The sequence below is a fragment of the Lissotriton helveticus genome, chromosome 9 (genome assembly GCF_964261635.1).
Source record: "Lissotriton helveticus chromosome 9, aLisHel1.1, whole genome shotgun sequence".
NCBI classification, from domain to species: Eukaryota; Metazoa; Chordata; class Amphibia; order Caudata; family Salamandridae; genus Lissotriton; species Lissotriton helveticus.
Window position 1 is genome coordinate 482,434,031 of NC_136070.1, and position 22,790 is coordinate 482,456,820.

General features: G+C 47.0%; 1 long non-coding RNA gene across 1 annotated transcript; it reads right to left on the reverse strand.

The window, feature by feature from the left end:
• Window positions 1–13,843: 13,843 nt before the first annotated feature.
• Window positions 13,844–14,566, reverse strand: LOC144782798 (uncharacterized). The gene is made up of 2 exons (XR_013601267.1): window positions 14,536–14,566; window positions 13,844–14,056 (listed from the first exon to the last, which is right to left on the reverse strand). It is a non-coding gene; the product is annotated as an uncharacterized LOC144782798 (long non-coding RNA).
• Between the last annotated feature and the right edge of the window lie 8,224 nt (window positions 14,567–22,790).

Consider the following 22,790-nt stretch of genomic DNA (forward strand, 5'->3'; position numbering starts at 1 on the left):
GTGATGTGCCCACATTGCTTTTTGGGTAATTTCCTTTTGCTGGCACTACGCCTACCCACACAAGTGAGGTACCATTTTTATTGAAAGACTTGGGGGAATGCTTGGTGGGTTGAAGTTTGTGGCTTCTCTCAAATTCCAGAACTTTCCATCATAGAAATGTGAGGAAAATTATTATTTTTTTTACAAAGTTTGAGGTTTGCCAGTGATGCTGGGTAACAGAACTTGGTGAGAGCCGCCACACAAGTCACCCCATCCTGGATTCCCCAGGGTGTCTAGTTTTCAAACTGTACAGGTTTGCTAGGTTTCTCATGATGCCGGCTGAGATAGGGCTAAAAATCCACAGCTACCACATTACAAAAAAAGTTTCAGTTTCCAGTGGAAAAATGTGATGTGTACACATTGCGTTTTGGGCCATCTCGTGTCACAGACACTAGGCCTACCCACACAAGTGTGGTATCATTTTTATCAGGGGACGTAAGGAAATACGGAATAGTTGAACAAGTGTTATTACCCTTTGTCTTCCTATGCATTTCTGCCTTCCAAATGTAAGACAGTGTATAAAGAAGAAGTCATTTTGAACAATGCCCTCTAATTCACATGCTACTCTGGGTACCCACAAATTCAGAGATTTGCAAATAGCCACTGCTTTTAAACTCCATATCTTGTTCCTATTTCAGATATACATAGGTTTCCATGAAACCTATTTTTCAATCTTTATATTTTACCAAATGAATTACTGTATACCCGGTATACAATGAAAAAACATTGCAAGGTGAAACTCAGTTATTGTATCTGAGTACCTCGGGTTCTTGGTGAACCTACAAGCTTCATATATCTCCGCAACCAGAAGGGTCCAGCAGATGTAACAGTATTTAGAGTTCTAAAATTGACCATAGTTAGAAGAAGTTACAGTTGAAACTGTAGACACAAATGGCAGTTTTTTCAGCTAAATTTCAAAATTATTTTATTTCAACTGTTACATTCAATAGAAAACCTTGGATGATGTACACAAATTACCCCTTGTTAAATTCTGAATGTTGTCTACTTTTCAGAAATGTATAGCTATCCAGAATCATTTATTGGTTTCACACCCATTTCTACCACCAACTGGAAGAAGGTTGAAAGCACAAAAATAGTACAAATATTCTATGTCCCAGTAAAATGCCAATACTGTGCAGAAAATGTAGGTTTTCTGAAAAAAGTCTGCCTGTTCGTGGATGCTGGGAAGATGGGATTTTAGCACCATAAACTCTTTGTTGATACCATTTACAGGGAAAAACAGTTGCTTTCTTCAGGAGCACTTTTTTCCCATTTTTCTCCAATAACCCAAATGTGTGCTGTATTTTGCCTAATTTCTCAATCCCCTCCAGGGGAATCCACAAACCCAGGATACCTTTAGAATCCTCAGCATGTTGGAAGACAAGGACGCCAATTTGGTGTGGATACCTTATGTGGATAAAAAGTTATGGGGGCCTAAGCACAAACTACCCTAAATAGCCAAAAAAGGGCCTGGCACAGGGGGGAGAAAAGGCCTGGCAGGGAAGGGGTTAACAAATACGTTTTGGTTTGGATATAGGTTTTACTTACTTGGGGCCTGATTTGGATGTCGGGCGGTCGGGTCACTGACAGGTCGTCGGTGGCCATCCGACCGCAGACATCCATTCGGACCGACCATCGCATTATGATGCTGGTAATCGGACCCACTTATGTACGACGCAATAGCTGCCAGCGGTCTGACCGCCCGGCATCCTAATGATGTGTTAGCATAATTTTAGGAAACTACGCAGAGATACCATGGATTACAAACTCAGGGAGGTATATACCTGGGCAGAGGTATATGCCCGCCGCAGACAATACAAACCAAATAATCAGAATACTGATACATCTTCATCTGACAGCGATATATCAGCGCAACCCAAACCACAACCACCAACCACATCTGGACAACAACCTCAAACTTCAGGACATAATCAAAGCCAAGATCAACAACAGGGTAATGTGGAGCTTTTTTTAGAGGCAGGTCACCAAGAAAAGGGAGACCCAAGAGGGGGAAAAGAAAAGGAAAAAGAGTTACCTAATACACGGATTGTAGCGGCAGGACAGAAGAAGGACAAAACAAAGAAGAACTGAATATGGAGAATTTGGTCATTAACATCTCTGATCACAAATTGAACAAAATAAACATAGAAACACTCAAAAAAGGAATGACCTATGTACCTACAACGGAAACAGATAAATTAGAACTAGAGGTCAGTCTTTACAAATTGATGAGGAAACTACTTTTAAGACATTTTTTTGATAACGTTATCACAGAGAAAGGGGAAGCTAAAGAGAATCAGCTACGGGGATTGACACCCCACAGTACTTTCATGGCACCGACAAGTCACAAAACTCTGGATATTTTTGAAAATCTAGTAAAAATGGAAATATCTAAATTGAATTTCTCAAGGAAATCTAGGCGTCATAACCTCACACAGAAGGAACAAGACACTCTACGTAGGATTGCCAATAATCCTAACATTATCTGTCAAAAGGCAGAAAAAGGTGGTGCAAAAGTGATACTAAATACTTCACATTATGAACATGAGGTGGCGCTACATTTGTCGGATTAAACCATCTAACAACCTCTGGAAACAAATCCTACTGAACAATTTGCCAGACAGCTACAGATAATTGTGAACAATGCCTTTGACAAGGGAATAATCAATGAAAGAACAAAAAAAATTAACTACAGCTCATCCTAAAAGTCCTTCGATATACATGCTGCCTAAAATTCACAAGGACCTCAAAAAACCTTCTTTTCGCCCCATCGTATCTACCATAGGTAGTATTCACCAACCCATTGGTCAACTGTTGGACAAATATTTACAGCCGTGTGTGATACGGATGAGGACATATGTGAAGGATACCACCCACTTTATAGAGAAATTAGAGAAAATCAAAATAACAACTGATGAACCGATAACATTATGCAGTATGGATGCAAAATCCTTGTACACCTCGATACCCCATCAAGATGGGATAGAAGCCATTGAATATGCATTACTAAACACTGAATTAGACTGGATTTTAACGTTTTTCTGATGGAACTTCTGTGCTTCGCCCTATTCCACAGTTACTTTAAATGGAAAAAACAATATTTCTTGCAGCAAACTGGAACAGCCATGGGAAATTCGGCAGCCCCAGTATACGCGAACCTGTACATCGAAAGATTTGAGAACAAACATATCTTGACACAAGAGCCATGGATGTCACACACTAAACACATTCTAAGGTATATTGATGACCTTTTCATTATATGGACTGGCACAGAATCAATGTTACAAAAAGCTATTGAAGAATAGAATAAAAAAGATGACTGTATTCAATTCATTTCAGAAATTCATTCCACAAGAATTACCTTCTTAGATCTTGAAGTTCTTAGAAAGGCTTCAGGTTTTGAAACTGATATCTATAGAAAATCAACGGATCGAAACAATCTACTTCATTGTAATAGTTTTCACCAGGATTGCTTGAAAAAACATCTTCCGTACTCTCAAATGCTTAGAGTAAAGAGGATTGTGTCCTCACCTGATAAAACAGAGATTCGAATTAAGGAAATGGAAAGCAGATTCAAAGATAGGGGATACCCCCAGGAAACATTGGATGAGGCCAAAAACAGATGTGCACAAAAGAGCAGAAAAGACCTCTGACTAAAGCAAAAAAAAAGAGAACACTAGGACAGTGATTGTTTCCAAATATTCCACAAAAAGTAAGGCATTTAAAAACATCATTAAAAAACACTGGTCAATACTGTCACAAGAAGAAGACTTTAACATCGTTTTTAATGAAGAACCGATCTTTGCATATCAGAGACCCAAAAACTTGGGAGAATTACTAAAACAAAGAGAACAAAGATCAAAAGAAACTTATCAGGGTACTGTGCCCTGTTACAACTGCAGTCATTGTAACAGTATTATTAAGGGCAACTCAATCACTCATCCGAGCAAAGGATATGAAATCAAATTGAGATTGTCTGCAACTTGTGACTCTACAAATGTAATCTACCTACTGAAATGTCCCTGTGGGCAGGGATACGTAGGAAAGACGGAACGTAAAATCAAAATCAGGCTGAATGAACACAAATCTAATATTCGCAACAAGATGATGAAATCCACAGTAGCAAGTCACTTTTGTGAAGCTTCACATATTGTGAGCCAACTAAGATATACCATTCTTGAAGTGGTTACCAGAAGAGAAGGCGTGGACAATAACAAGAACTTACTACAGGGTGAGAACTATTGGATTTATAAACTCGAAACTTTAAAACCCATGAGAATGAATGATAGGATGGAGTACAGTTGTTATCTATAGAGACAATGATTACAAGAGCCACAATTGACTGTTCACATGCTAACACTGTCGCGTCGCGAAGATCGGGAATACACAGGAGACAGGAAGGTGATCAGCGTCGGTCTTTATTGGCATGTATACATTGGCATCAGTATGGCGCGCTCGTGGTTCCCTACCTCTCGCCCTGAGGTCCTGCAGGCGAGTGATCCCTGACCCCCGCCCCCTGACCGGATGTGGTGTCCGGTGTCCCTGTCCCCCTGACCCTGAGCCCCAGGGTCCTAGTGCCATCATATGGGCACGACATCTCCCCCCTTATTGCAAACAAAGTTTCTTGCCACTTGTCCTCGTGACTCATGCTGGTGATCGTAGAGAGAGATAGAGATAGAGAGATAGAGAGAGAGAGAGAGAGAGAGAGAGAGAGAGAGAGAGAGAGAGAGAGAGAGAGAGAGAAAGAGAGAGAGAGAGAGAGAGAGAGAGAGAGAGGTGTGTGTTGTGATAGTCCCCTCACATCTCTTCGATCAGTCTCTTGGTCTTTTTACATTCTCGCCTTGGTCGCTGTTCTCCGAAGATGGGTGATGGATCTTCCTGCCAAGTCTCTCTGGTCGGTTCCTTCTTTGGCGTGTCTCCTTCTTCTTCCGTTTTCACCTCCTTAAAGTGGGAGCTGTTTCTTGTGATCTGGTGTTGGCCAGCAGCGGCTGTGATCATGGGCCCGTTCACTTTCACCACCTTCAGCGGGTCCTTCGCGAACGCGCTGTCTGACTTCCTCACCTGCTGCTGTTTCATGAGCACCATGTCCCCTTCCTCTAACTTGTGAGGCGTGGCATGCCTTTTTTGATCGGCGTATTCTTTCATTTTTGCTTTCTGTCCCTTGTCTCTGATGGTGACGTCTTTCTGTTCCGCTTTTTCTCCTTCCTTCATCTGCGGCAGTCTTGTTCTGCTCACTCGCCCTAGTACCAGTTCAGCGGGATACTTCCCCGTGGAACTGTGCGTTGTGTTCCAATAATCCCTGAGTACCTGGCACAGGGCTTGTCCGATCGAAATTTGGGTCAGTTTTGCTCTTTGCACCACCTTTTTGATGGTCCCCATGAACCGCTCAGCCATCCCATTTGCTTGTGGCCACAGTGGCGTTATTCGTCTGTGACGTATGCCTAGGTACGCCATGAACCTTTTGAATTCTTCTCCTGAGAAGGGTGGGCCATTGTCTGTTTTCAATGTCTGCGGCGAGCCCCATGCTGCAAAAATGTCATCTAACACTGGTAGCGTGGCGTTCGCTGATGTTGATGCCACTGGCTTTACTAGGGGGAATCTTGAGTACTCGTCTATCACAACCAGAAAATAGCTTCCTGTTTCTAGCGGCCCGTAGAAGTCTGCTGCCAGCTCGGTCCACACCGCCTGTGGCAGCGGGGACATTTGCAGGGGTTCTGGTTTTGACGGTGGCCCTGTTATTTGACATACGTGGCACTTTGTCACCATCTCTTCCACCATGCTGTCAAGTCCCGGGAACCACACTTTTTCCCGCAGCATCTTTTTAGTGGCTACCATGCCCCGGTGTGACTCGTGTGCCAAATCCACTGTTCTTCTTCTTAGCGTTTGGGGCATCACTATTCTCGTGCCTCTCATTATTGTTCCGTTTTCGCATTCTGACAGCTCCTCATTTATTCTTTTAAATGCCAGCAGTTCTTCTTTGTCTATTCCTCTTCCTACGCCCATGTTGTTGTTTACGTGTCTCCATCGTTGCGCCCTGTTGATCCTCATTGCCTCCTGCATGGTGGCGTCCTGTTTCGTTTCTTGATTTAGTTCACTCTCTGTTATTGTCGCCGGTGTACTGAGTTTCAGTGCGAAGTTCAGGTACTCTTCTGCCATTGTGGTCGCTTGTGAGTTTTGCGGCAGGGGGTGCCTTGACACATAGGGGTCGATTCCGATCCGGTAAAATAATCCGGCGTACAAATCGTATTCGTAGCCGATTCCGTACGAATGGGAAACTACCGTCCGACCAGCGAATTCCGATCCGTTTCCGTTGATTTCCGTACGATTTGCTATGACCCGTACGAATGACATCCGTTTACCCGTACAAATAAGCCTCGTGCAGACCACCGTACGAATCGTTATCAGTCCGTACAAACTCACTATTCCGATTCGGAACGAAATGCCTGAGCGAGATACGTACGGGCCAAAGTATTCACGCTTCAACATTGATTCGTACGGGACATTCGCCTCACTGCAAGCTCCACCAATACATACTACACGCACACCCCTCGGCCAAGCCTACGCGAACCCCCCACCCGCCAACGGCCCGTACTACTCACTCGCACGCACAAGTACGACACGCACACCCCCCCCAACAAGCGTACGCGAACACCCCCACCCGCCAATGGCCCGTACCACTCACTCGCACGCACAAGTACGACACGCACACCCCTCGGCCAAGCCTACGCGAACCCCCCCACCCGCCAACGGCCCGTACTACTCACTCGCACGCACAAGTACGACACGCACACCCCTCGGCCAAGCCTACGCGAACCCCCCCACCCGCCAACGGCCCGTACTACTCACTCGCACGCACAAGTACGACACGCACACCCCCCCAACAAGCGTACGCGAACACCCCCACCCGCCAACGGCCCGTACCACTCACTCGCACGCACAAGTACGACACGCACACCCCTCGGCCAAGCCTACGCGAACCCCCCACCCGCCAACGGCCCGTACTACTCACTCGCACGCACAAGTACGACACGCACACCCCTCGGCCAAGCCTACGCGAACCCCCCAACCCGCCAACGGCCCGTACTACTCACTCACACGCACAAGTACGACATGCACCCCCCCCAACAAGCGTACGCGAACACCCCCACCCGCCAACGGCCCGTACCACTCACTCGCACGCACAAGTACGACACGCACACCCCTCGGCCAAGCCTACGCGAACCCCCCCACCCGCCAACGGCCCGTACTACTCAGTCGCACGCACAAGTACGACACGCACACCCCTCGGCCAAGCCTACGCGAACCCCCCCACCCGCCAACGGCCCGTACTACTCACTCGCACGCACAAGTACGACACGCACACCCCTCGGCCAAGCCTACGCAAACCCCCCCACCCGCCAACGGCCCGTACTACTCACTCGCACGCACAAGTACGACACGCACACCCCTCGGCCAAGCCTACGCGAACCCCCCCACCCGCCAACGGCCCGTACTACTCACTCGCACGCACAAGTACGACACGCACACCCCTCGGCCAAGCCTACACGAACCCCCCCACCCGCCAACGGCCCGTACTACTCACTCGCACGCACAAGTACGACACGCACACCCCTCGGCCAAGCCTACGCGAACCCTCCACCCGCCAACGGCCCGTACCACTCACTCGCACGGACAAGTACGACACGCACACCCCCCCAACAAGCGTACGCGAACACCCCCACCCGCCAACGGCCCGTACCACTCACTCGCACGCACAAGTACAACACGCACACCCCTCGGCCAAGCCTACGCGAACCCCCCCACCCGCCAACGGCCCGTACTACTCACTCGCACGCACAAGTACGACACGCACACCCCCCCAACAAGCGTACGCGAACACCCCCACCCGCCAACGGCCCGTACCACTCACTCGCACGCACAAGTACGACACGCACACCCCTCGGCCAAGCCTATGCGAACCCCCCCACCCGCCAACGGCCCATACTACTCACTCGCACGCACAAGTACGACACGCACACCCCTCGGCCGAGCCTACCCGAACCCCCCCACCCGCCAACGGCCCGTACTACTCACTCGCACGCACAAGTACGACACGCACACCCCTCGGCCAAGCCTACGCGAACCCCCCCACCCGCCAACGGCCCGTACTACTCACTCGCACGCACAAGTACGACACGCACACCCCCCAACAAGCGTACGCGAACACCCCCACCCGCCAACGGCCCATACCACTCACTCGCACGCACAAGTACGACACGCACACCCCTCGGCCAAGCCTACGTGACCCCCCCCACCCGCCAACGGCCCGTACTACTCACTCGCACGCACAAGTACGACACGCACACCCCTCGGCCAAGCCTACGCGACCCCCCCCGCCCGCCAACGGCCCGTACTACTCAAACACACGCACAAGTACCGCACGCACACATAACACCAACACCAAAACGACCACAAGGACCTTGCTAACGAGTCGCACTACCACACTGAACATGTCTCCTGTGTACACACCTTTGACAATCAATGTCCTGGTCACAGCCAAGCAGCCAAACAGAGGACAACACCAACACCCACCCCATATAACACCCACCCCAAAATTCAAATTAAGCCACACCCACCATTTGACCAATAAAAGGGACCACACATACAACCCATCATCCTTTGCAACATACCCATTCTTGCGAGGAAACTGAGAGCACACAAACTATTGCAGACACATACCTTCACACATACACCCTATCTCATCTACGCCCACACCACCCCCTTCACATTCTGACCCAAACACCCTCATTCATACACACCATCAACCCCTCAATCACATACACTACACACCATGAGCACACACAAGAATCCAAAATTCACTAACCCGGAGATGGAGATACTTACTGATGAAGTCATCAGAGTCGAGCCGCAGCTGTTTGGCGCATTGGTCAGACAGACCAGCCTGGCAGAAAGAACACGCCTGTGGGAGAGGATTGTAGACCGGGTCAATGCTGTTGCACCCATCAGGCGCACCAGGGATGAATGCCAGGCCAGGTGGTACGATCTGCGGAGGATGGTGAAGAAGAAGATGGCACAGGATTACGCCAATACACACCACACTGGAGGCGGTGGTCCCCGCAGACCTCCTGTATACCAGCCCTGGGAGGAGAAGGTCATGGTCCTACTGCCAGCGGTGGGAGTACATGGAATAGAAGGAGCCATTGAGTCTGGTGAGTGTACAAAAAACTCAAGTTACATGGGTAGACTAACAACAGTGCCCAGCAGCATTGGGTGGGTGGCCATGAGTCCAAGCAGTACACTACCAAATGGTGGTAGTTGCAAGGGGGAGGCACATAGGGTGCAATGTGTAGGGTAAGAGGCTGCTCTCATGCCATATGTCCCAGGGACACACACAAGCATAATGACCAATGCACAGGGATAGGTAAAGATCACACAAGATACTACACCACAGCTTCTAAATGTTTACTATTTGCTGACACACCTTACAGAGATGCATCATTTTGTGACAAAGTAAGGCAGTGTAGCAAGAGAGCAAGCACAATCTACCTGTCTCCATCCCTGTCTCGCCCTCTGTCTCTGTCTCCCTCTCCCTCTGTCTCCCTCTGTCTCTGTCTCCCTCTCCCTCAGTCGGCCTCTGTCTCTGTCTCCCTCTGTCTCTGTCGCCCTCTGTCGCCCTCTCCCTCTGTCTCCCTCTGTCGCCCTCTGTCTCCCTCTCCCTCTCCCTCTGTCGGCCTCTGTCTCTGTCTCCCTCTGTCTCTGTCGCCCTCTCCCTCGGTTGCCCTCTCCCTCTGTCTCCCTCTCCATCTGTCTCCCTCTCCCTCTGTCGGCCTCTGTCTCTGTCTCACTCTGTCTCTGTCGCCCTCTCCCTCTGTCGCCCTCTCCCTCTGTCTCCCTCTGTCTCTGTCGCCCTCTGTCTCCCCCTCCCTCTCCCTCTGTCTCCCTCTCCCTCTGTCGGCCTCTGTCTCTGTCTCCCTCTGTCTCTGTCGCCCTCTCCCTCGGTTGCCCTCTCCCTCTGTCTCCCTCTGTCTCTGTCGCCCTCTCCCTCTGTCGCCCTCTCCCTCTGTCTCCCTCTGTCTCTGTCTCCCTCTCCCTCTGTCGGCCTCTGTCTCTGTCTCACTCTGTCTCTGTCGCCCTCTCCCTCTGTCGCCCTCTCCCTCTGTCTCCCTCTGTCTCTGTCTCCCTCTGTCTCTGTCGCCCTCTCCCTCGGTTGCCCTCTCCCTCTGTCTCCCTCTGTGTCTGTCTCCCTCTCCCTCTGTCTCCCTCTCCCTCTGTCGACCTCTGTCTCTGTCTCCCTCTGTCTCTGTCGCCCTCTCCCTCGGTTGCCCTCTCCCTCTGTCTCCCTCTGTCTCTGTCTCCCTCTGTCTCCCTCTCCCTCTCCCTCTGTCTCCATCAGTCAGTGTTCGTCCCTCTGTCACCTCAACGCACATCCCTGGGGCACACACACAGTTGCACACAAGCACTGCACAGGCCTCACAAACTCCATAGAGCAGAATGTTAAGGGATGTCTCACAAGTACCAGCAAACATCTGCTATGTGCCTGTAAGACACCCACCATTTGCTGTCAACACTGTACTGTGTCAGGACACACATCTCAGAAAGCTCTGTAGTGCACAATGGGCACAGGTGTAGGCAGCACAAGTCCCTCCTGTGCTCATTGCAAACACAAACACCAGGACAAGGTCACACATCCTGTGCACCAACACAAATCCACCATTATGGCAGCATGCCACATGAGGGGACAGCCAAATCATGAACAATGGACGCTTGCAATTCACAAACAAAGTAATAGCATGGCCTGTTGTACACACCCCTTACAGAAACTCATCCCCGGGGGACAGGCGTTGTATTGCAACACTGTCCCAATTGCCATGTACCACAACAAAACACGTACTCATATGAATATGCATACAACTCATACATGCACATAACAGAAGCTCCAGTCCATTGTGCCCCTCTAAAAAAGCACGTGCCCCATCTCATTACCTTTGTGGATGCACATAAGTACCAACATGGACATGGGTATTGACAAGGTGATGCGTCTTAGAGAAGTGCCAAGTTCTAAAGCCATGATCTAGAAGTGGGTGTACAGGTCCAGCGGTGTTGGCATTGTTTGGCCAGCATGGAACAGCAAAAGACATCCAAAGTAGTAGCTGACATGCTAAATAATGATGCTCTGTCTCTTACATCAACATGCTGCATCTAAACTCTGTGCATGCTTGACGCACACATAAGAATTTTCACCTTATCCAGGATGTTGCGTGATACTTACAAATGCTTTACACGTGTGGTGCCGGCAACACAAGGCACAGCAATTGCTGTGTCAGTCATTGTCAAGAGATTGGAAGAATGTAAATACCCCATCGTACAATTGTTTTTTCTACCACTAAATACACAACTGTACAATCTCAACAATGTATAGCTTGTGGAACAGTGATGCTGATAATGGATAACCAAACCACATGTCACTTGATATTGCCTTAACAGTGTCTGTCTCTCCCACACAGAGGGCAACGTGCGGATCTCCCCCCCAGCCAGGGGGGCCAAGGATCCCAGTCCCAGGCTCAGCAGGACCCAGACCCCACCGGCAGCGCCGTCCATCAACGCACTGTGGATGACCCCAACCAACCTGGCTCCTCTGGATCCCAAACCCCTGCAGCAACTGTACCAGCTACATCTCTGCCAACCACCGGACCTATTCCCACCACATCCCAGCAGACAGGTCAGAGCCCTGCCCACGATTCACAAGAGAGCCAGTCTGAAAATGAGGGACACCCTTTGTCGGGCGCCCCTGAGGTTGGTGACAACCTCCACCCTCCCAGCACTCGGGGGGCCCGTCGATCGGATGTGCCCACAAGCGCAGGCCGTGCTCATGTAGGTCAGGGTGGTGGGAGTGGCGCAATGCGGAGGCGAGAATCTGGCCAGTCAGCTGCAGGGACCGGTATAGCTGAACTCACTAACATCCTTGAGGCATACCGGCGGGACACCAGTGAGGTAAGCCAGCTTGCGGAGACCCTCAACCAGCTCAGAGAACAGCAGGCAGAGCAAATAGCCAGGCAAGACCTGCATTATGGACGGGTGGAGGCACACCAGGCTCAGCTCTTGATGGTGCATAGGGACATTGTCCATGTGCTACGTCAGATGGCTGCCAACATGCAGCCCCCTCCCTGTGTCACAAGGCCAGCAACATCACGGCAAAGTGCAACACCAGCCACAGGGAGGGAGGAGAGGGAGGAGGAGGAGGAACCCTCTGACATAGCGTCCCATGCACCGTCCATGCCTGCACATGAGGGTCCCCCAAGGAAGGGTCGTCCACGGCGGAGACGTTGAGGGCCTGTGGCCCATGGACTTCTCCCAGGACACTGGACCTGGCATATAGCCCCTGGGTGCAACAGCATCCCCTATGAGACTCTCCCACATGGACTTGCTGGTCCCAGTCTGCCCAATGATGTCAGGCACTGTGGGCTGGACTCTGTTGACTGAAACTGTAAGGCATCTCATCTCCAGCTATGAATTTTGGATTCCCCCCCTTTCTGTACAGCACCTATTCACGTTTCATGCACAAGATCACCCAATAAATAATGTAAACATCATACGCATTTGGTGAGTAATCTTTGAAACAGCATACATGTATATGTGTCTGCAAATGTCAAAAATGCAAGGTATACAACAAACAGCAGTCATCCACACACTTGGATCAGAATCTGAGTGAGGACACACATTGGTCAGAAATTTCCACAAACTACATACATGGATGGTAAGACACACCTGTGTGGGACAGTCAATGCTGGAGGGGGGATTGAATCCCAATACTGCTAGCACAGGCAGGCCCAGGAGAGTCACTTTGAGGAGTACATGTCAGTGTCACAAAAGTAGTAGTCCATGTAGGGAGTACCTACAACTGTGTCCTCAGGTATGTGAGCTACCATCAGCATGATGCATTACTGTGTATGTGATTAATGCCACACAGGATAACGGTGGCAGGACAGACTGTGGGCAATGGGCTGGAGCACTCTAGACAAGCACACCTGATTAGGTGACCTACCCCTATGGAGCTACAAGTACTATACTACTGTAATGGGAGCAACGCATACAGAACAACGACACACATCAGACAAATACCTACCCCTGAACGGCCAAATCACACCACACCCAAGAGACAGGGTCATGGTGTGTGTCCCATGTGCCAACTTGACTGACTGTGACAGCAATGTTGAAGTGGTGTGAGCATGTTGTGTTCTGGCACGTGACTGTAAGCTAACAGTTTTCTGATCTAGTGGTGTTGACAAGCTAACACTGTACAATATTGTGCCTATGTAAGGTGTGTGTGTGTGTTGGACACGGCACATGACCTGGTGGTACGTAGACCCAATGTCATGTGAATCTGCATAGTCGTGCCAGTATGTGTTGCACACACACGCATAGCAGCAGCTATGGCTGAGTACAAAGCATTTTTATAGCACGAGGGTGAATGTCTGGTGTTGTCTGTGTGTAGGGTGGCAGGAGCATGCTCTATTAATGGATGGAAGGAGGGTCATCCTGTAGGTGTCTGTGTTCCTGGATAGTGTGCGCTGCATGTTGGCTGTGTATGCAGCTGCAGCAATGAGTGAAGACATGACGGCAGGAGGGGTGTGATCAAATTGCTAAACAAACACATAACACAAGGGCATTTTTGAGAACTAGAAATGGGGAAAGGGGTTATATACACGATTGCACCTATCTTTTATATCGCCTTAGTTATTCTTGATGGTGACACGGATCGGAGATTCTTTGCCCCTAAATCTCCTAGAACAAAAAAAAAAAAATGTTGGTTCTAACCTGCAACTTTTTTTAGCAATACTGATCCAGCACACAAAGTTATTGTTTTAAGAATCTGTACAATAGTATACACATTTCGTGAATTACAATGTAAAGACATTCAGTAGCAGAGTCGTTAGATGTTTTTTTGGACGTTCAATCTTTATTGAATTCTTCAGAAAATGTAGCCAACGCGTTTCGTCCTCCACGGACTTCTTCAGGGCTACAAACAATATACATACATACACACAATTAATATATGTACAGTATATACACTATATTACAATTTAAAAAACATTTTATTACATTTTAACATGTTAAAACAAGGGGACACTGATACAGGGTCCTATTGAAGGTCTCTGAAAAAGAGTGCACACCTATTTGTAAACTATTTCCATATTATATTACATGCAAATATTACAAATTTTACAAATTTTACAAAGAACAACACTGCTATGTGCAAGGGAATCCTATATAGACTTTCTTAACTGAACTCTGCTATTTTCTTCTCTTTACGTTGTGTCTTTAATCAGAGGAATCTTAGTTCAACATGATAAAAATTCTGAGTGGGTTTGGGCCTGGCAACTTTGTTGTCTAAACTTATTCTGGGTGGGTATAGAACATTATATCGGTATCATTTAGTCTAGTTATAACTATCTTAATCGCTGTCAGTTGAGAGATATCTCCTGAAGGTTCGCTTACCAATTAGAATGAACTTTACGTCAATATGCAGGGATTCTTCTTTTCGGTTTAGCGGTAAAGAAATGATTTTAAATATAGAAATTCTAAAATAAATGGAAAATATATCCTCATTTAGTTTTCGGCATGTTTGTATACATGGTGGTTTTTTGGTACTCATATGCAAGTTACAGTTTGCAAACATACCTTGTCTTAGTAAGTTTCAGACACACGAGGTCGAATCTCCCGAGTTGGATTTGCCCAATATAATAGTGGTCTAGACAAAAAAGAGTGCAGGAAAAACTGTCACCATGGGCAGATCGATTTTAATAACGTTTTAATGATGAGACGCATTTTAGTTCTGAAACGCATTTTAGCATTTAAAATTGGCAATGTTGCACACATCTTGTAAAGCCTAAGGTCCCATATTGACTACCATAGGGAAAGTCGACAATCATTTTCTACGGCTGGTAGTCTAAATATATGCTAGATTGTCTATACCTGGGTCTCGATAAAAAACCCCTGATGCATTTTGGCATTCGACATTTAGTATGTTGTCGGACATCTTGTAAAGCCCAAAGTCCCATGTTTACTATCACAGGAATAGTCAACAATCATTTTTTTAAGGCTGACAGTCTAAATATATACTAGACTGTCTAATTTAGGGTCTCGCTCCAAGTCCCAGTAAAGAATAATTTAAAGTTAGATCGGTTTCTATCCCTCTAACAAAGTATCATTATTTAGGGCAGCGTTTCACTTACTCAGAGCATAGTTCTGGCCGGCTCCATCGCGTGGCGTCCTTTGTCGAGGCGTATATTTCCTACAGGATCATGCCGCCTTTATATGTTCGCTAATTATTAGATTGAGAGCACCTGTGAATGGATTTCTGTATTTGCGCTACACTGGGCAACTCCTATGTAAAGCCGGCGCCATCTTAACCGTGCCTAAGGCACAGGTCATATATATCCCGATGGTCGTCACCCTCGTTTGTTTAGTGGAGAGTCCCATGTATTTCTAAGTATTTCTTTTTTGGTTTATCAGAGTTTAATAAAAAAAGAGACAAGGAGGTATTCTTTAAGGTTTCTGGTATAACGGTATTTTTATTAATTAGGGTTGGAAATTCTGCCCCGTATTTTCGATACAATACAATATTTATCTAACTTTTCAGAAATATTGATGTGAGGCTTTACATTCTAACATCCTAAGTTTATATCATTCGTTCCATATTTAAAAAAAAAAAAACAGCCCGCCATTTTAGGTTGGGTTCAGTATTTCGATTTCTGGAATGGTTTCAGGCGCCATTTCGAGATGTCTAAAAGCACCTGATGTTACTATTCCGGTTACCAACCCTATGTGTCTTACTTTTGAGGATTGAGTATATCAATCCTCAAAAGTAAGACACATAGGGTTGGTAACCGGAATAGTAACATCAGGTGCTTTTAGACATCTCGAAATGGCGCCTGAAACCATTCCAGAAATCGAAATACTGAACCCAACCTAAAATGGCGGGCTGTTTTTTTTTTTTAAATAACCTATGTGTCTTACTTTTGAGGATTGAGTATATCAATCCTCAAAAGTAAGACACATAGGGTTGGTAACCGGAATAGTAACATCAGGTGCTTTTAGACATCTCGAAATGGCGCCTGAAACCATTCCAGAAATCGAAATACTGAACCCAACCTAAAATGGCGGGCTGTTTTTTTTTTTTAATACGGAACGAATGATATAAACTTAGGATGTTAGAATGTAAAGCCTCACATCAATATTTCTGAAAAGTTAGATAAATATTGTATTGTATCGAAAATACGGGGCAGAATTTCCAACCCTAATTAATAAAAATACCATTATACCAGAAACCTTAAAGAATACCTCCTTGTCTCTTTTTTTATTAAACTCTGATAAACCAAAAAAGACATACTTAGAAATACATGGGACTCTCCACTAAACAAACGAGGGTGACGACCATCGGGATATATATGACCTGTGCCTTAGGCACGGTTAAGATGGCACCGGCTTTACATAGGAGTTGCCCAGTGTAGCGCAAATACAGAAATCCATTCACAGGTGCTCTCAATCTAATAATTAGCGAACATATAAAGGCGGCATGATCCTGTAGGAAATATACGCCTCGACAAAGGACGCCACGCGATGGAGCCGGCCAGAACTATGCTCTGAGTAAGTGAAACGCTGCCCTAAATAATGATACTTTGTTAGAGGGATAAAACCGATCTAACTTTAAATTATTCTTTACTGGGACTTGGAGCGAGACCCTAAATTAGACAGTCTAGTATATATTTAGACTGTCAGCCTTAAAAAAATGATTGTTGACTATTCCTGTGATAGTAAACATGGGACTTTGGGCTTTACAAGATGTCCGACAACATACTAAATGTCGAATGCCAAAATGCATCAGGGGTTTTTTATCGAGACCCAGGTATAGACAATCTAGCATATATTTAGACTACCAGCCGTAGAAAATGATTGTCGACTTTCCCTATGGTAGTCAATATGGGACCTTAGGCTTTACAAGATGTGTGCAACATTGCCAATTTTAAATGCTAAAATGCGTTTCAGAACTAAAATGCGTCTCATCATTAAAACGTTATTAAAATCGATCTGCCCATGGTGACAGTTTTTCCTGCACTCTTTTTTGTCTAGACCACTATTATATTGGGCAAATCCAACTCGAGAGATTCGAACTCGTGTGTCTGAAACTTACTAAGACAAGGTATGTTTGCAAACTGTAACTTGCATATGAGTACCAAAAAACCACCATGTATACAAACATGCCGAAAACTAAATGAGGATATATTTTCCATTTATTTTAGAATTTCTATATTTAAAATCATTTCTTTACCGCTAAACCAAAAGAAGAATCCCTGCATATTGACGTAAAGTTCATTCTAATTGGTAAGCAAACCTTCAGGAGATATCTCTCAACTGACAGCGATTAAGATAGTTATAACTAGACTAAATGATACCGATATAATGTTCTATACCCACCCAGAATAAGTTTAGACAACAAAGTTGCCAGGCCCAAACCCACTCAGAATTTTTATCATGTTGAACTAAGATTCCTCTGATTAAAGACACAACGTAAAGAGAAGAAAATAGCAGAGTTCAGTTAAGAAAGTCTATATAGGATTCCCTTGCACATAGCAGTGTTGTTCTTTGTAAAATTTGTAAAATTTGTAATATTTGCATGTAATATAATATGGAAATAGTTTACAAATAGGTGTGCACTCTTTTTCAGAGACCTTCAATAGGACCCTGTATCAGTGTCCCCTTGTTTTAACATGTTAAAATGTAATAAAATGTTTTTTAAATTGTAATATAGTGTATATACTGTACATATATTAATTGTGTGTATGTATGTATATTGTTTGTAGCCCTGAAGAAGTCCGTGGAGGACGAAACGCGTTGGCTACATTTTCTGAAGAATTCAATAAAGATTGAACGTCCAAAAAAACATCTAACGACTCTGCTACTGAATGTCTTTACATTGTAATTCACGAAATGTGTATACTATTGTACAGATTCTTAAAACAATAACTTTGTGTGCTGGATCAGTATTGCTAAAAAAACATAACACAAGGGCACCCGCAATGCACAAAGTGACATGTGAATGCAAAGGCAGGAGTGTCTGCCTCACTCAGGATCACTGACAACAAAATGGCACAGTAATCACCACACATCACAGTCACTGGATCAGGGCCCTTACGGTCAAGTGGGGCACAAGACACACAGAGTCAGCAGGTGAATACAAGAGCTAGTGTGTTCAAATCCAAACTGCACCAACAAAGACATCTACCTCACACACAACATAGTATTGTAGCCTTCACCCACCCCATGCGTGTGGTCAATATACAGTTACACACCTAACAAGCATGAGGTAACTACGTTCAAAATAGTATATGTGCACATTAGACGGACATGTGTGTTGAGCCCCAAGCAGGCACTATATTCTGTAGGAGTCAGACGTCATGCACAACATGATAATTTACATTGTGAGCCCATGGAGCTTTCACAAACATACATGTGCATTGTCAATAAGTCCAATTTACACTAATCATGATGTCACCTGTAATGCCGCTTTACGAATACCTACAAGGCTGTCAACGACTGGCCGTACCTTTATTCATCAGAGTGGTGTGATGCTCTAAGGGTTCCACCTCCAAATAGCCCATTGGTCTGAGTACAAACAACAGACACAAAAGGGTGATCAGGCGAGGGAAGGAGAGGATGGGAACTGCTGGGAGGGAGACCTGAAACAGAGGCAAATAAGCATTAGGACAACATTCTCATGTCACAGACACTTCAAATACCTCATTAGCTACACTGTACCAGTCACACCTGTGAAGTGTACTGTCTGGTGAAAAATAATGATGATTAATCATGCCATCACATGAAATACGATGCTGTGACACAGACACATAAAAAATGGGACAGTCTGTCATCCATTAGAGTCATGTGTAACGCTCACAAGTGAGCACCCATGCAAAAAGATCTATGTAGTATAAACACATTCCCAGGCACAGATGAGGTGGACCTCAGTAACAAATGGAAACATATGGAAATCCAACTACCGCTAACTCTAAAGTCTGTATCTGATATTGGATAGCCATAAGGGCCATGTAGGCTAACTTGAGCAAATTCACTACAGCTGTTAGTATCACATATGATGAGGAAGCTAATGATCGACATGCAATGAAGGCACTCTGTAGCCAGTCTTTAGGTGTGTCAAGTATGCATCACAATGCTAAACATGATATGCATGTACAATAAATATTAAGTGCAAGTGATGTCCATCCAAGCTACATAATCAGACCCTACCATAGCACAGTAATGGTGCCGGCGACCAGAGATTCATGTGAATGACCGCACTCCACTGGTGCAACACAAAAATTCACATATGCATCTTTCACACTTTTTACTTAGTCATCCTAAACATACATGGCATCATGTGCATCTAAACATCACTGCTACTCACTGTGAAGGCTGGCGTAGCAGTATTCTCAACCTGCACTGAGGTAACGACATGACAGTGACATGATATACTGCTGCAAGGGGCAATGCATCCATGTTAACTGATTCACAGGACAGTTGTCTTAAGATGTGGAACATACACTGGGCAACACCGACACCACATGGTTTCATGGTAATCACACTGGACTGCCCCACAAGCTGGAGGTGAGGATCCAGTCACATTCTAATGCACACAGTGAGGCTGCAATCCCCCACAGAGTCCGTGGTTGTGACCTCTGACACAATGTCATGCCATGGTATGTGCAATGTTGCTGTGGCAATGTCTACACACATTGATATTAGCTATTTGCCCCTGTTTTTATTATTATCTCAGTGCCCTTTGACTTGCACCGTAATTGTGTCCCCCATCCGCTTGTAGAGCGGAGTTAATCACCTTTTCTCGCCGTTTTCGGCGCCTGGCCGCCATATTGGGGCTGCTGCTCCTTAGCGTGACATCCGCCTGAGCGTTCTAGTGCTCCGCAGTGCAGGTGAGGCTCTACTTAAGGCGAGCTTGGTGTGTTGCTCGGCCTTGGGAAGGGTTTTACCTGATTTACATAGCGCGCTGCTGCTGGCGCTTTACTTGGTGTATTGTGCTGTGTAGATTTTAAAGAAACTTCGTTTTTATTTAATTTCGGCAATATTAGCTATTTGCCCCTGTTTTTATTATTATCTCAGTGCCCTTTGACTTGCACCGTAATTGTGTCCCCCATCCGCTTGTAGAGCGGAGTTAATCACCTTTTCTCGCCGTTTTCGGCGCCTGGCCGCCATATTGGGGCTGCTGCTCCTTAGCGTGACATCCGCCTGAGCGTTCTAGTGCTCCGCAGTGCAGGTGAGGCTCTACTTAAGGCGAGCTTGGTGTGTTGCTCGGCCTTAGGAAGGGTTTTACCTGATTTACATAGCGCGCTGCTGCTGGCGCTTTACTTGGTGTATTGTGCTGTGTAGATTTTAAAGAAACTTTGTTTTTATTTAATTTCGGCAATATTAGCTATTTGCCCCTGTTTTTATTATTATCTCAGTGCCCTTTGACTTGCACCGTAATTGTGTCCCCCATCCGCTTGTAGAGCGGAGTTAATCACCTTTTCTCGCCGTTTTCGGCGCCTGGCCGCCATATTGGGGCTGCTGCTCCTTAGCGTGACATCCGCCTGAGCATTCTAGTGCTCCGCAGTGCAGGTGAGGCTCTACTTAAGGCGAGCTTGGTGTGTTGCTCGGCCTTGGGAAGGGTTTTACCTGATTTACATAGCGCGCTGCTGCTGGCGCTTTACTTGGTGTATTGTGCTGTGTAGATTTTAAAGAAACTTCGTTTTTATTTAATTTCGGCAATATTAGCTATTTGCCCCTGTTTTTATTATTATCTCAGTGCCCTTTGACTTGCACCGTAATTGTGTCCCCCATCCGCTTGTAGAGCGGAGTTAATCACCTTTTCTCGCCGTTTTCGGCGTCTGGCCGCCATATTGGGGCTGCTGCTCCTTAGCGTGACATCCGCCTGAGCGTTCTAGTGCTCCGCAGTGCAGGTGAGGCTCTACTTAATGCTCGCTTTGCTCGCGCAGCGGTGGCGCCTGACTCTCGCCTGAGTCAAGCCAGAGTCCTGCCCGTCTGCGCCCGTCAGCGTCCCGGAGGCTGCCGGGGCGGCGGGGGGGCTCTGATACCAGGTATGTGTGATACAGGGTCCTCTGTGCTGTGTTATACTTCTGGGGAGCTTCGCGCTCTCTGTAATCCAGCCAGTGGCTGTTGCACGGTTTTCCCTGGTCGCCACCGCAGTAAGTCTATCTGCCCTGCTTGTGGCTGGCACCCCTCCCGCGCTTTGTTATTGCCTCCTCATAATGACATCGCTAGTGCTGGATATCTGTGTATGCTATTAAACACGCGATCGGCGAGTAGACATGCACAGGATATTTACGAGCTTCTGGATACGCTAAGGCCACTTTGTCTCATGCTTACCGAGACGTGGTGGGGCGAATTCTCCAATCCAGATGTTGCCATGGCAATCCCGCCTGATTATAACATCTTCAGGAAGGATAGAGCCAAGGGAAGGGGTGGGGGAGTGGCTCTGGTGGTGAGGAAGGGCACGCCTTGTGCTATCTTGCCAGGGGATGACATCCGCGGCTCAGAGAGCCTTGCCTTCTCTATCACTCTGGCACCGCACCAATCAGCCAAGGGATTATTGGTCTATAGACCGCCTGGTCCACCTGGCACGTTTTTCGAAGATCTTGATTCCGTGCTGCTGGGACTGGCCCTGAAAGCGGAACACTGCATTGTGGCTGGGGATTTCAACTTCCGGCTGGATGATCCGTCGGACCCTGCCGCTACCAAGCTTTCAGAGGCTATGGCCCCGCTGGGTCTGATCCCTTACTTGCAGGGGCCGACACACGACAAGGGGCATACCCTTGACCAGGTTTTCTCGTCATCCCCGCTTGAGGGGATAGAGATCATCCCGGTACTGTGGTCAGACCATCTGCTTGCAAAATTTTCTATCAAAGGCACAGTTAAAGCGGCTGTTGCCTTTTCGCAGCAGCAGGGTCGAGTCCATAGGGCTTACCACCTAGTGACCCCTGCGATGCTTGCCCAGGCAGCCGTGGTTCACCCTTGCCCTCTCTCAGGCGACTTAGAGAGGGATCTGGATTCCTTGCATGCGTGGCTGGCAGACAGGCTAAATGATCTTGCCCCGGAACTGTCCCCCCGCTTGACACCGAAACGGGTCTCCGCTCCTTGGTTCACTGCAGCACTGTCCGCTGCGCGGCAGCAGTGTAAGGTGGCCGAAAGAGCCTGGAGGGCACAATACGACACAGGGGCTAAGCTGATCTACAAGTCGGCGGTTAAGGCCTATCACCGCGACATCCGTTTGGGGAAAAAAGCTTATTTGGCAGGGAGGATAGAGGCCGCCACCAATTCCTGTAAGGAGATTTTCTCCATTGTGAGAGAATTTACATCCCCACGGTCTAATATCTCGGATGAGAGGCCAGTTGACTCTTGGGCTTTGGATCTGGCTAATTTCTTCACTAGTAAGATCCAACTTATACAGGACTCCTTCCCTGCGGCTGCTCCAGTAGGGTTGATTAACCGCGAGGCTAACATGTCTCCTCTGACCTCGTCAGCTTCGACGCTGGGCGTGTTTCCTCCTATTTCTGCCCCTGCTTCTTTAATACTTATGGGCAAGCTCAAATCGGGCTCGCCGCTGGACCCGTGCCCCGCTAAATTTCTGGCAAAAATGGCGGAGGTAATCAACCCGCTGGCGAACCCGTTATTGAATCTCTCGC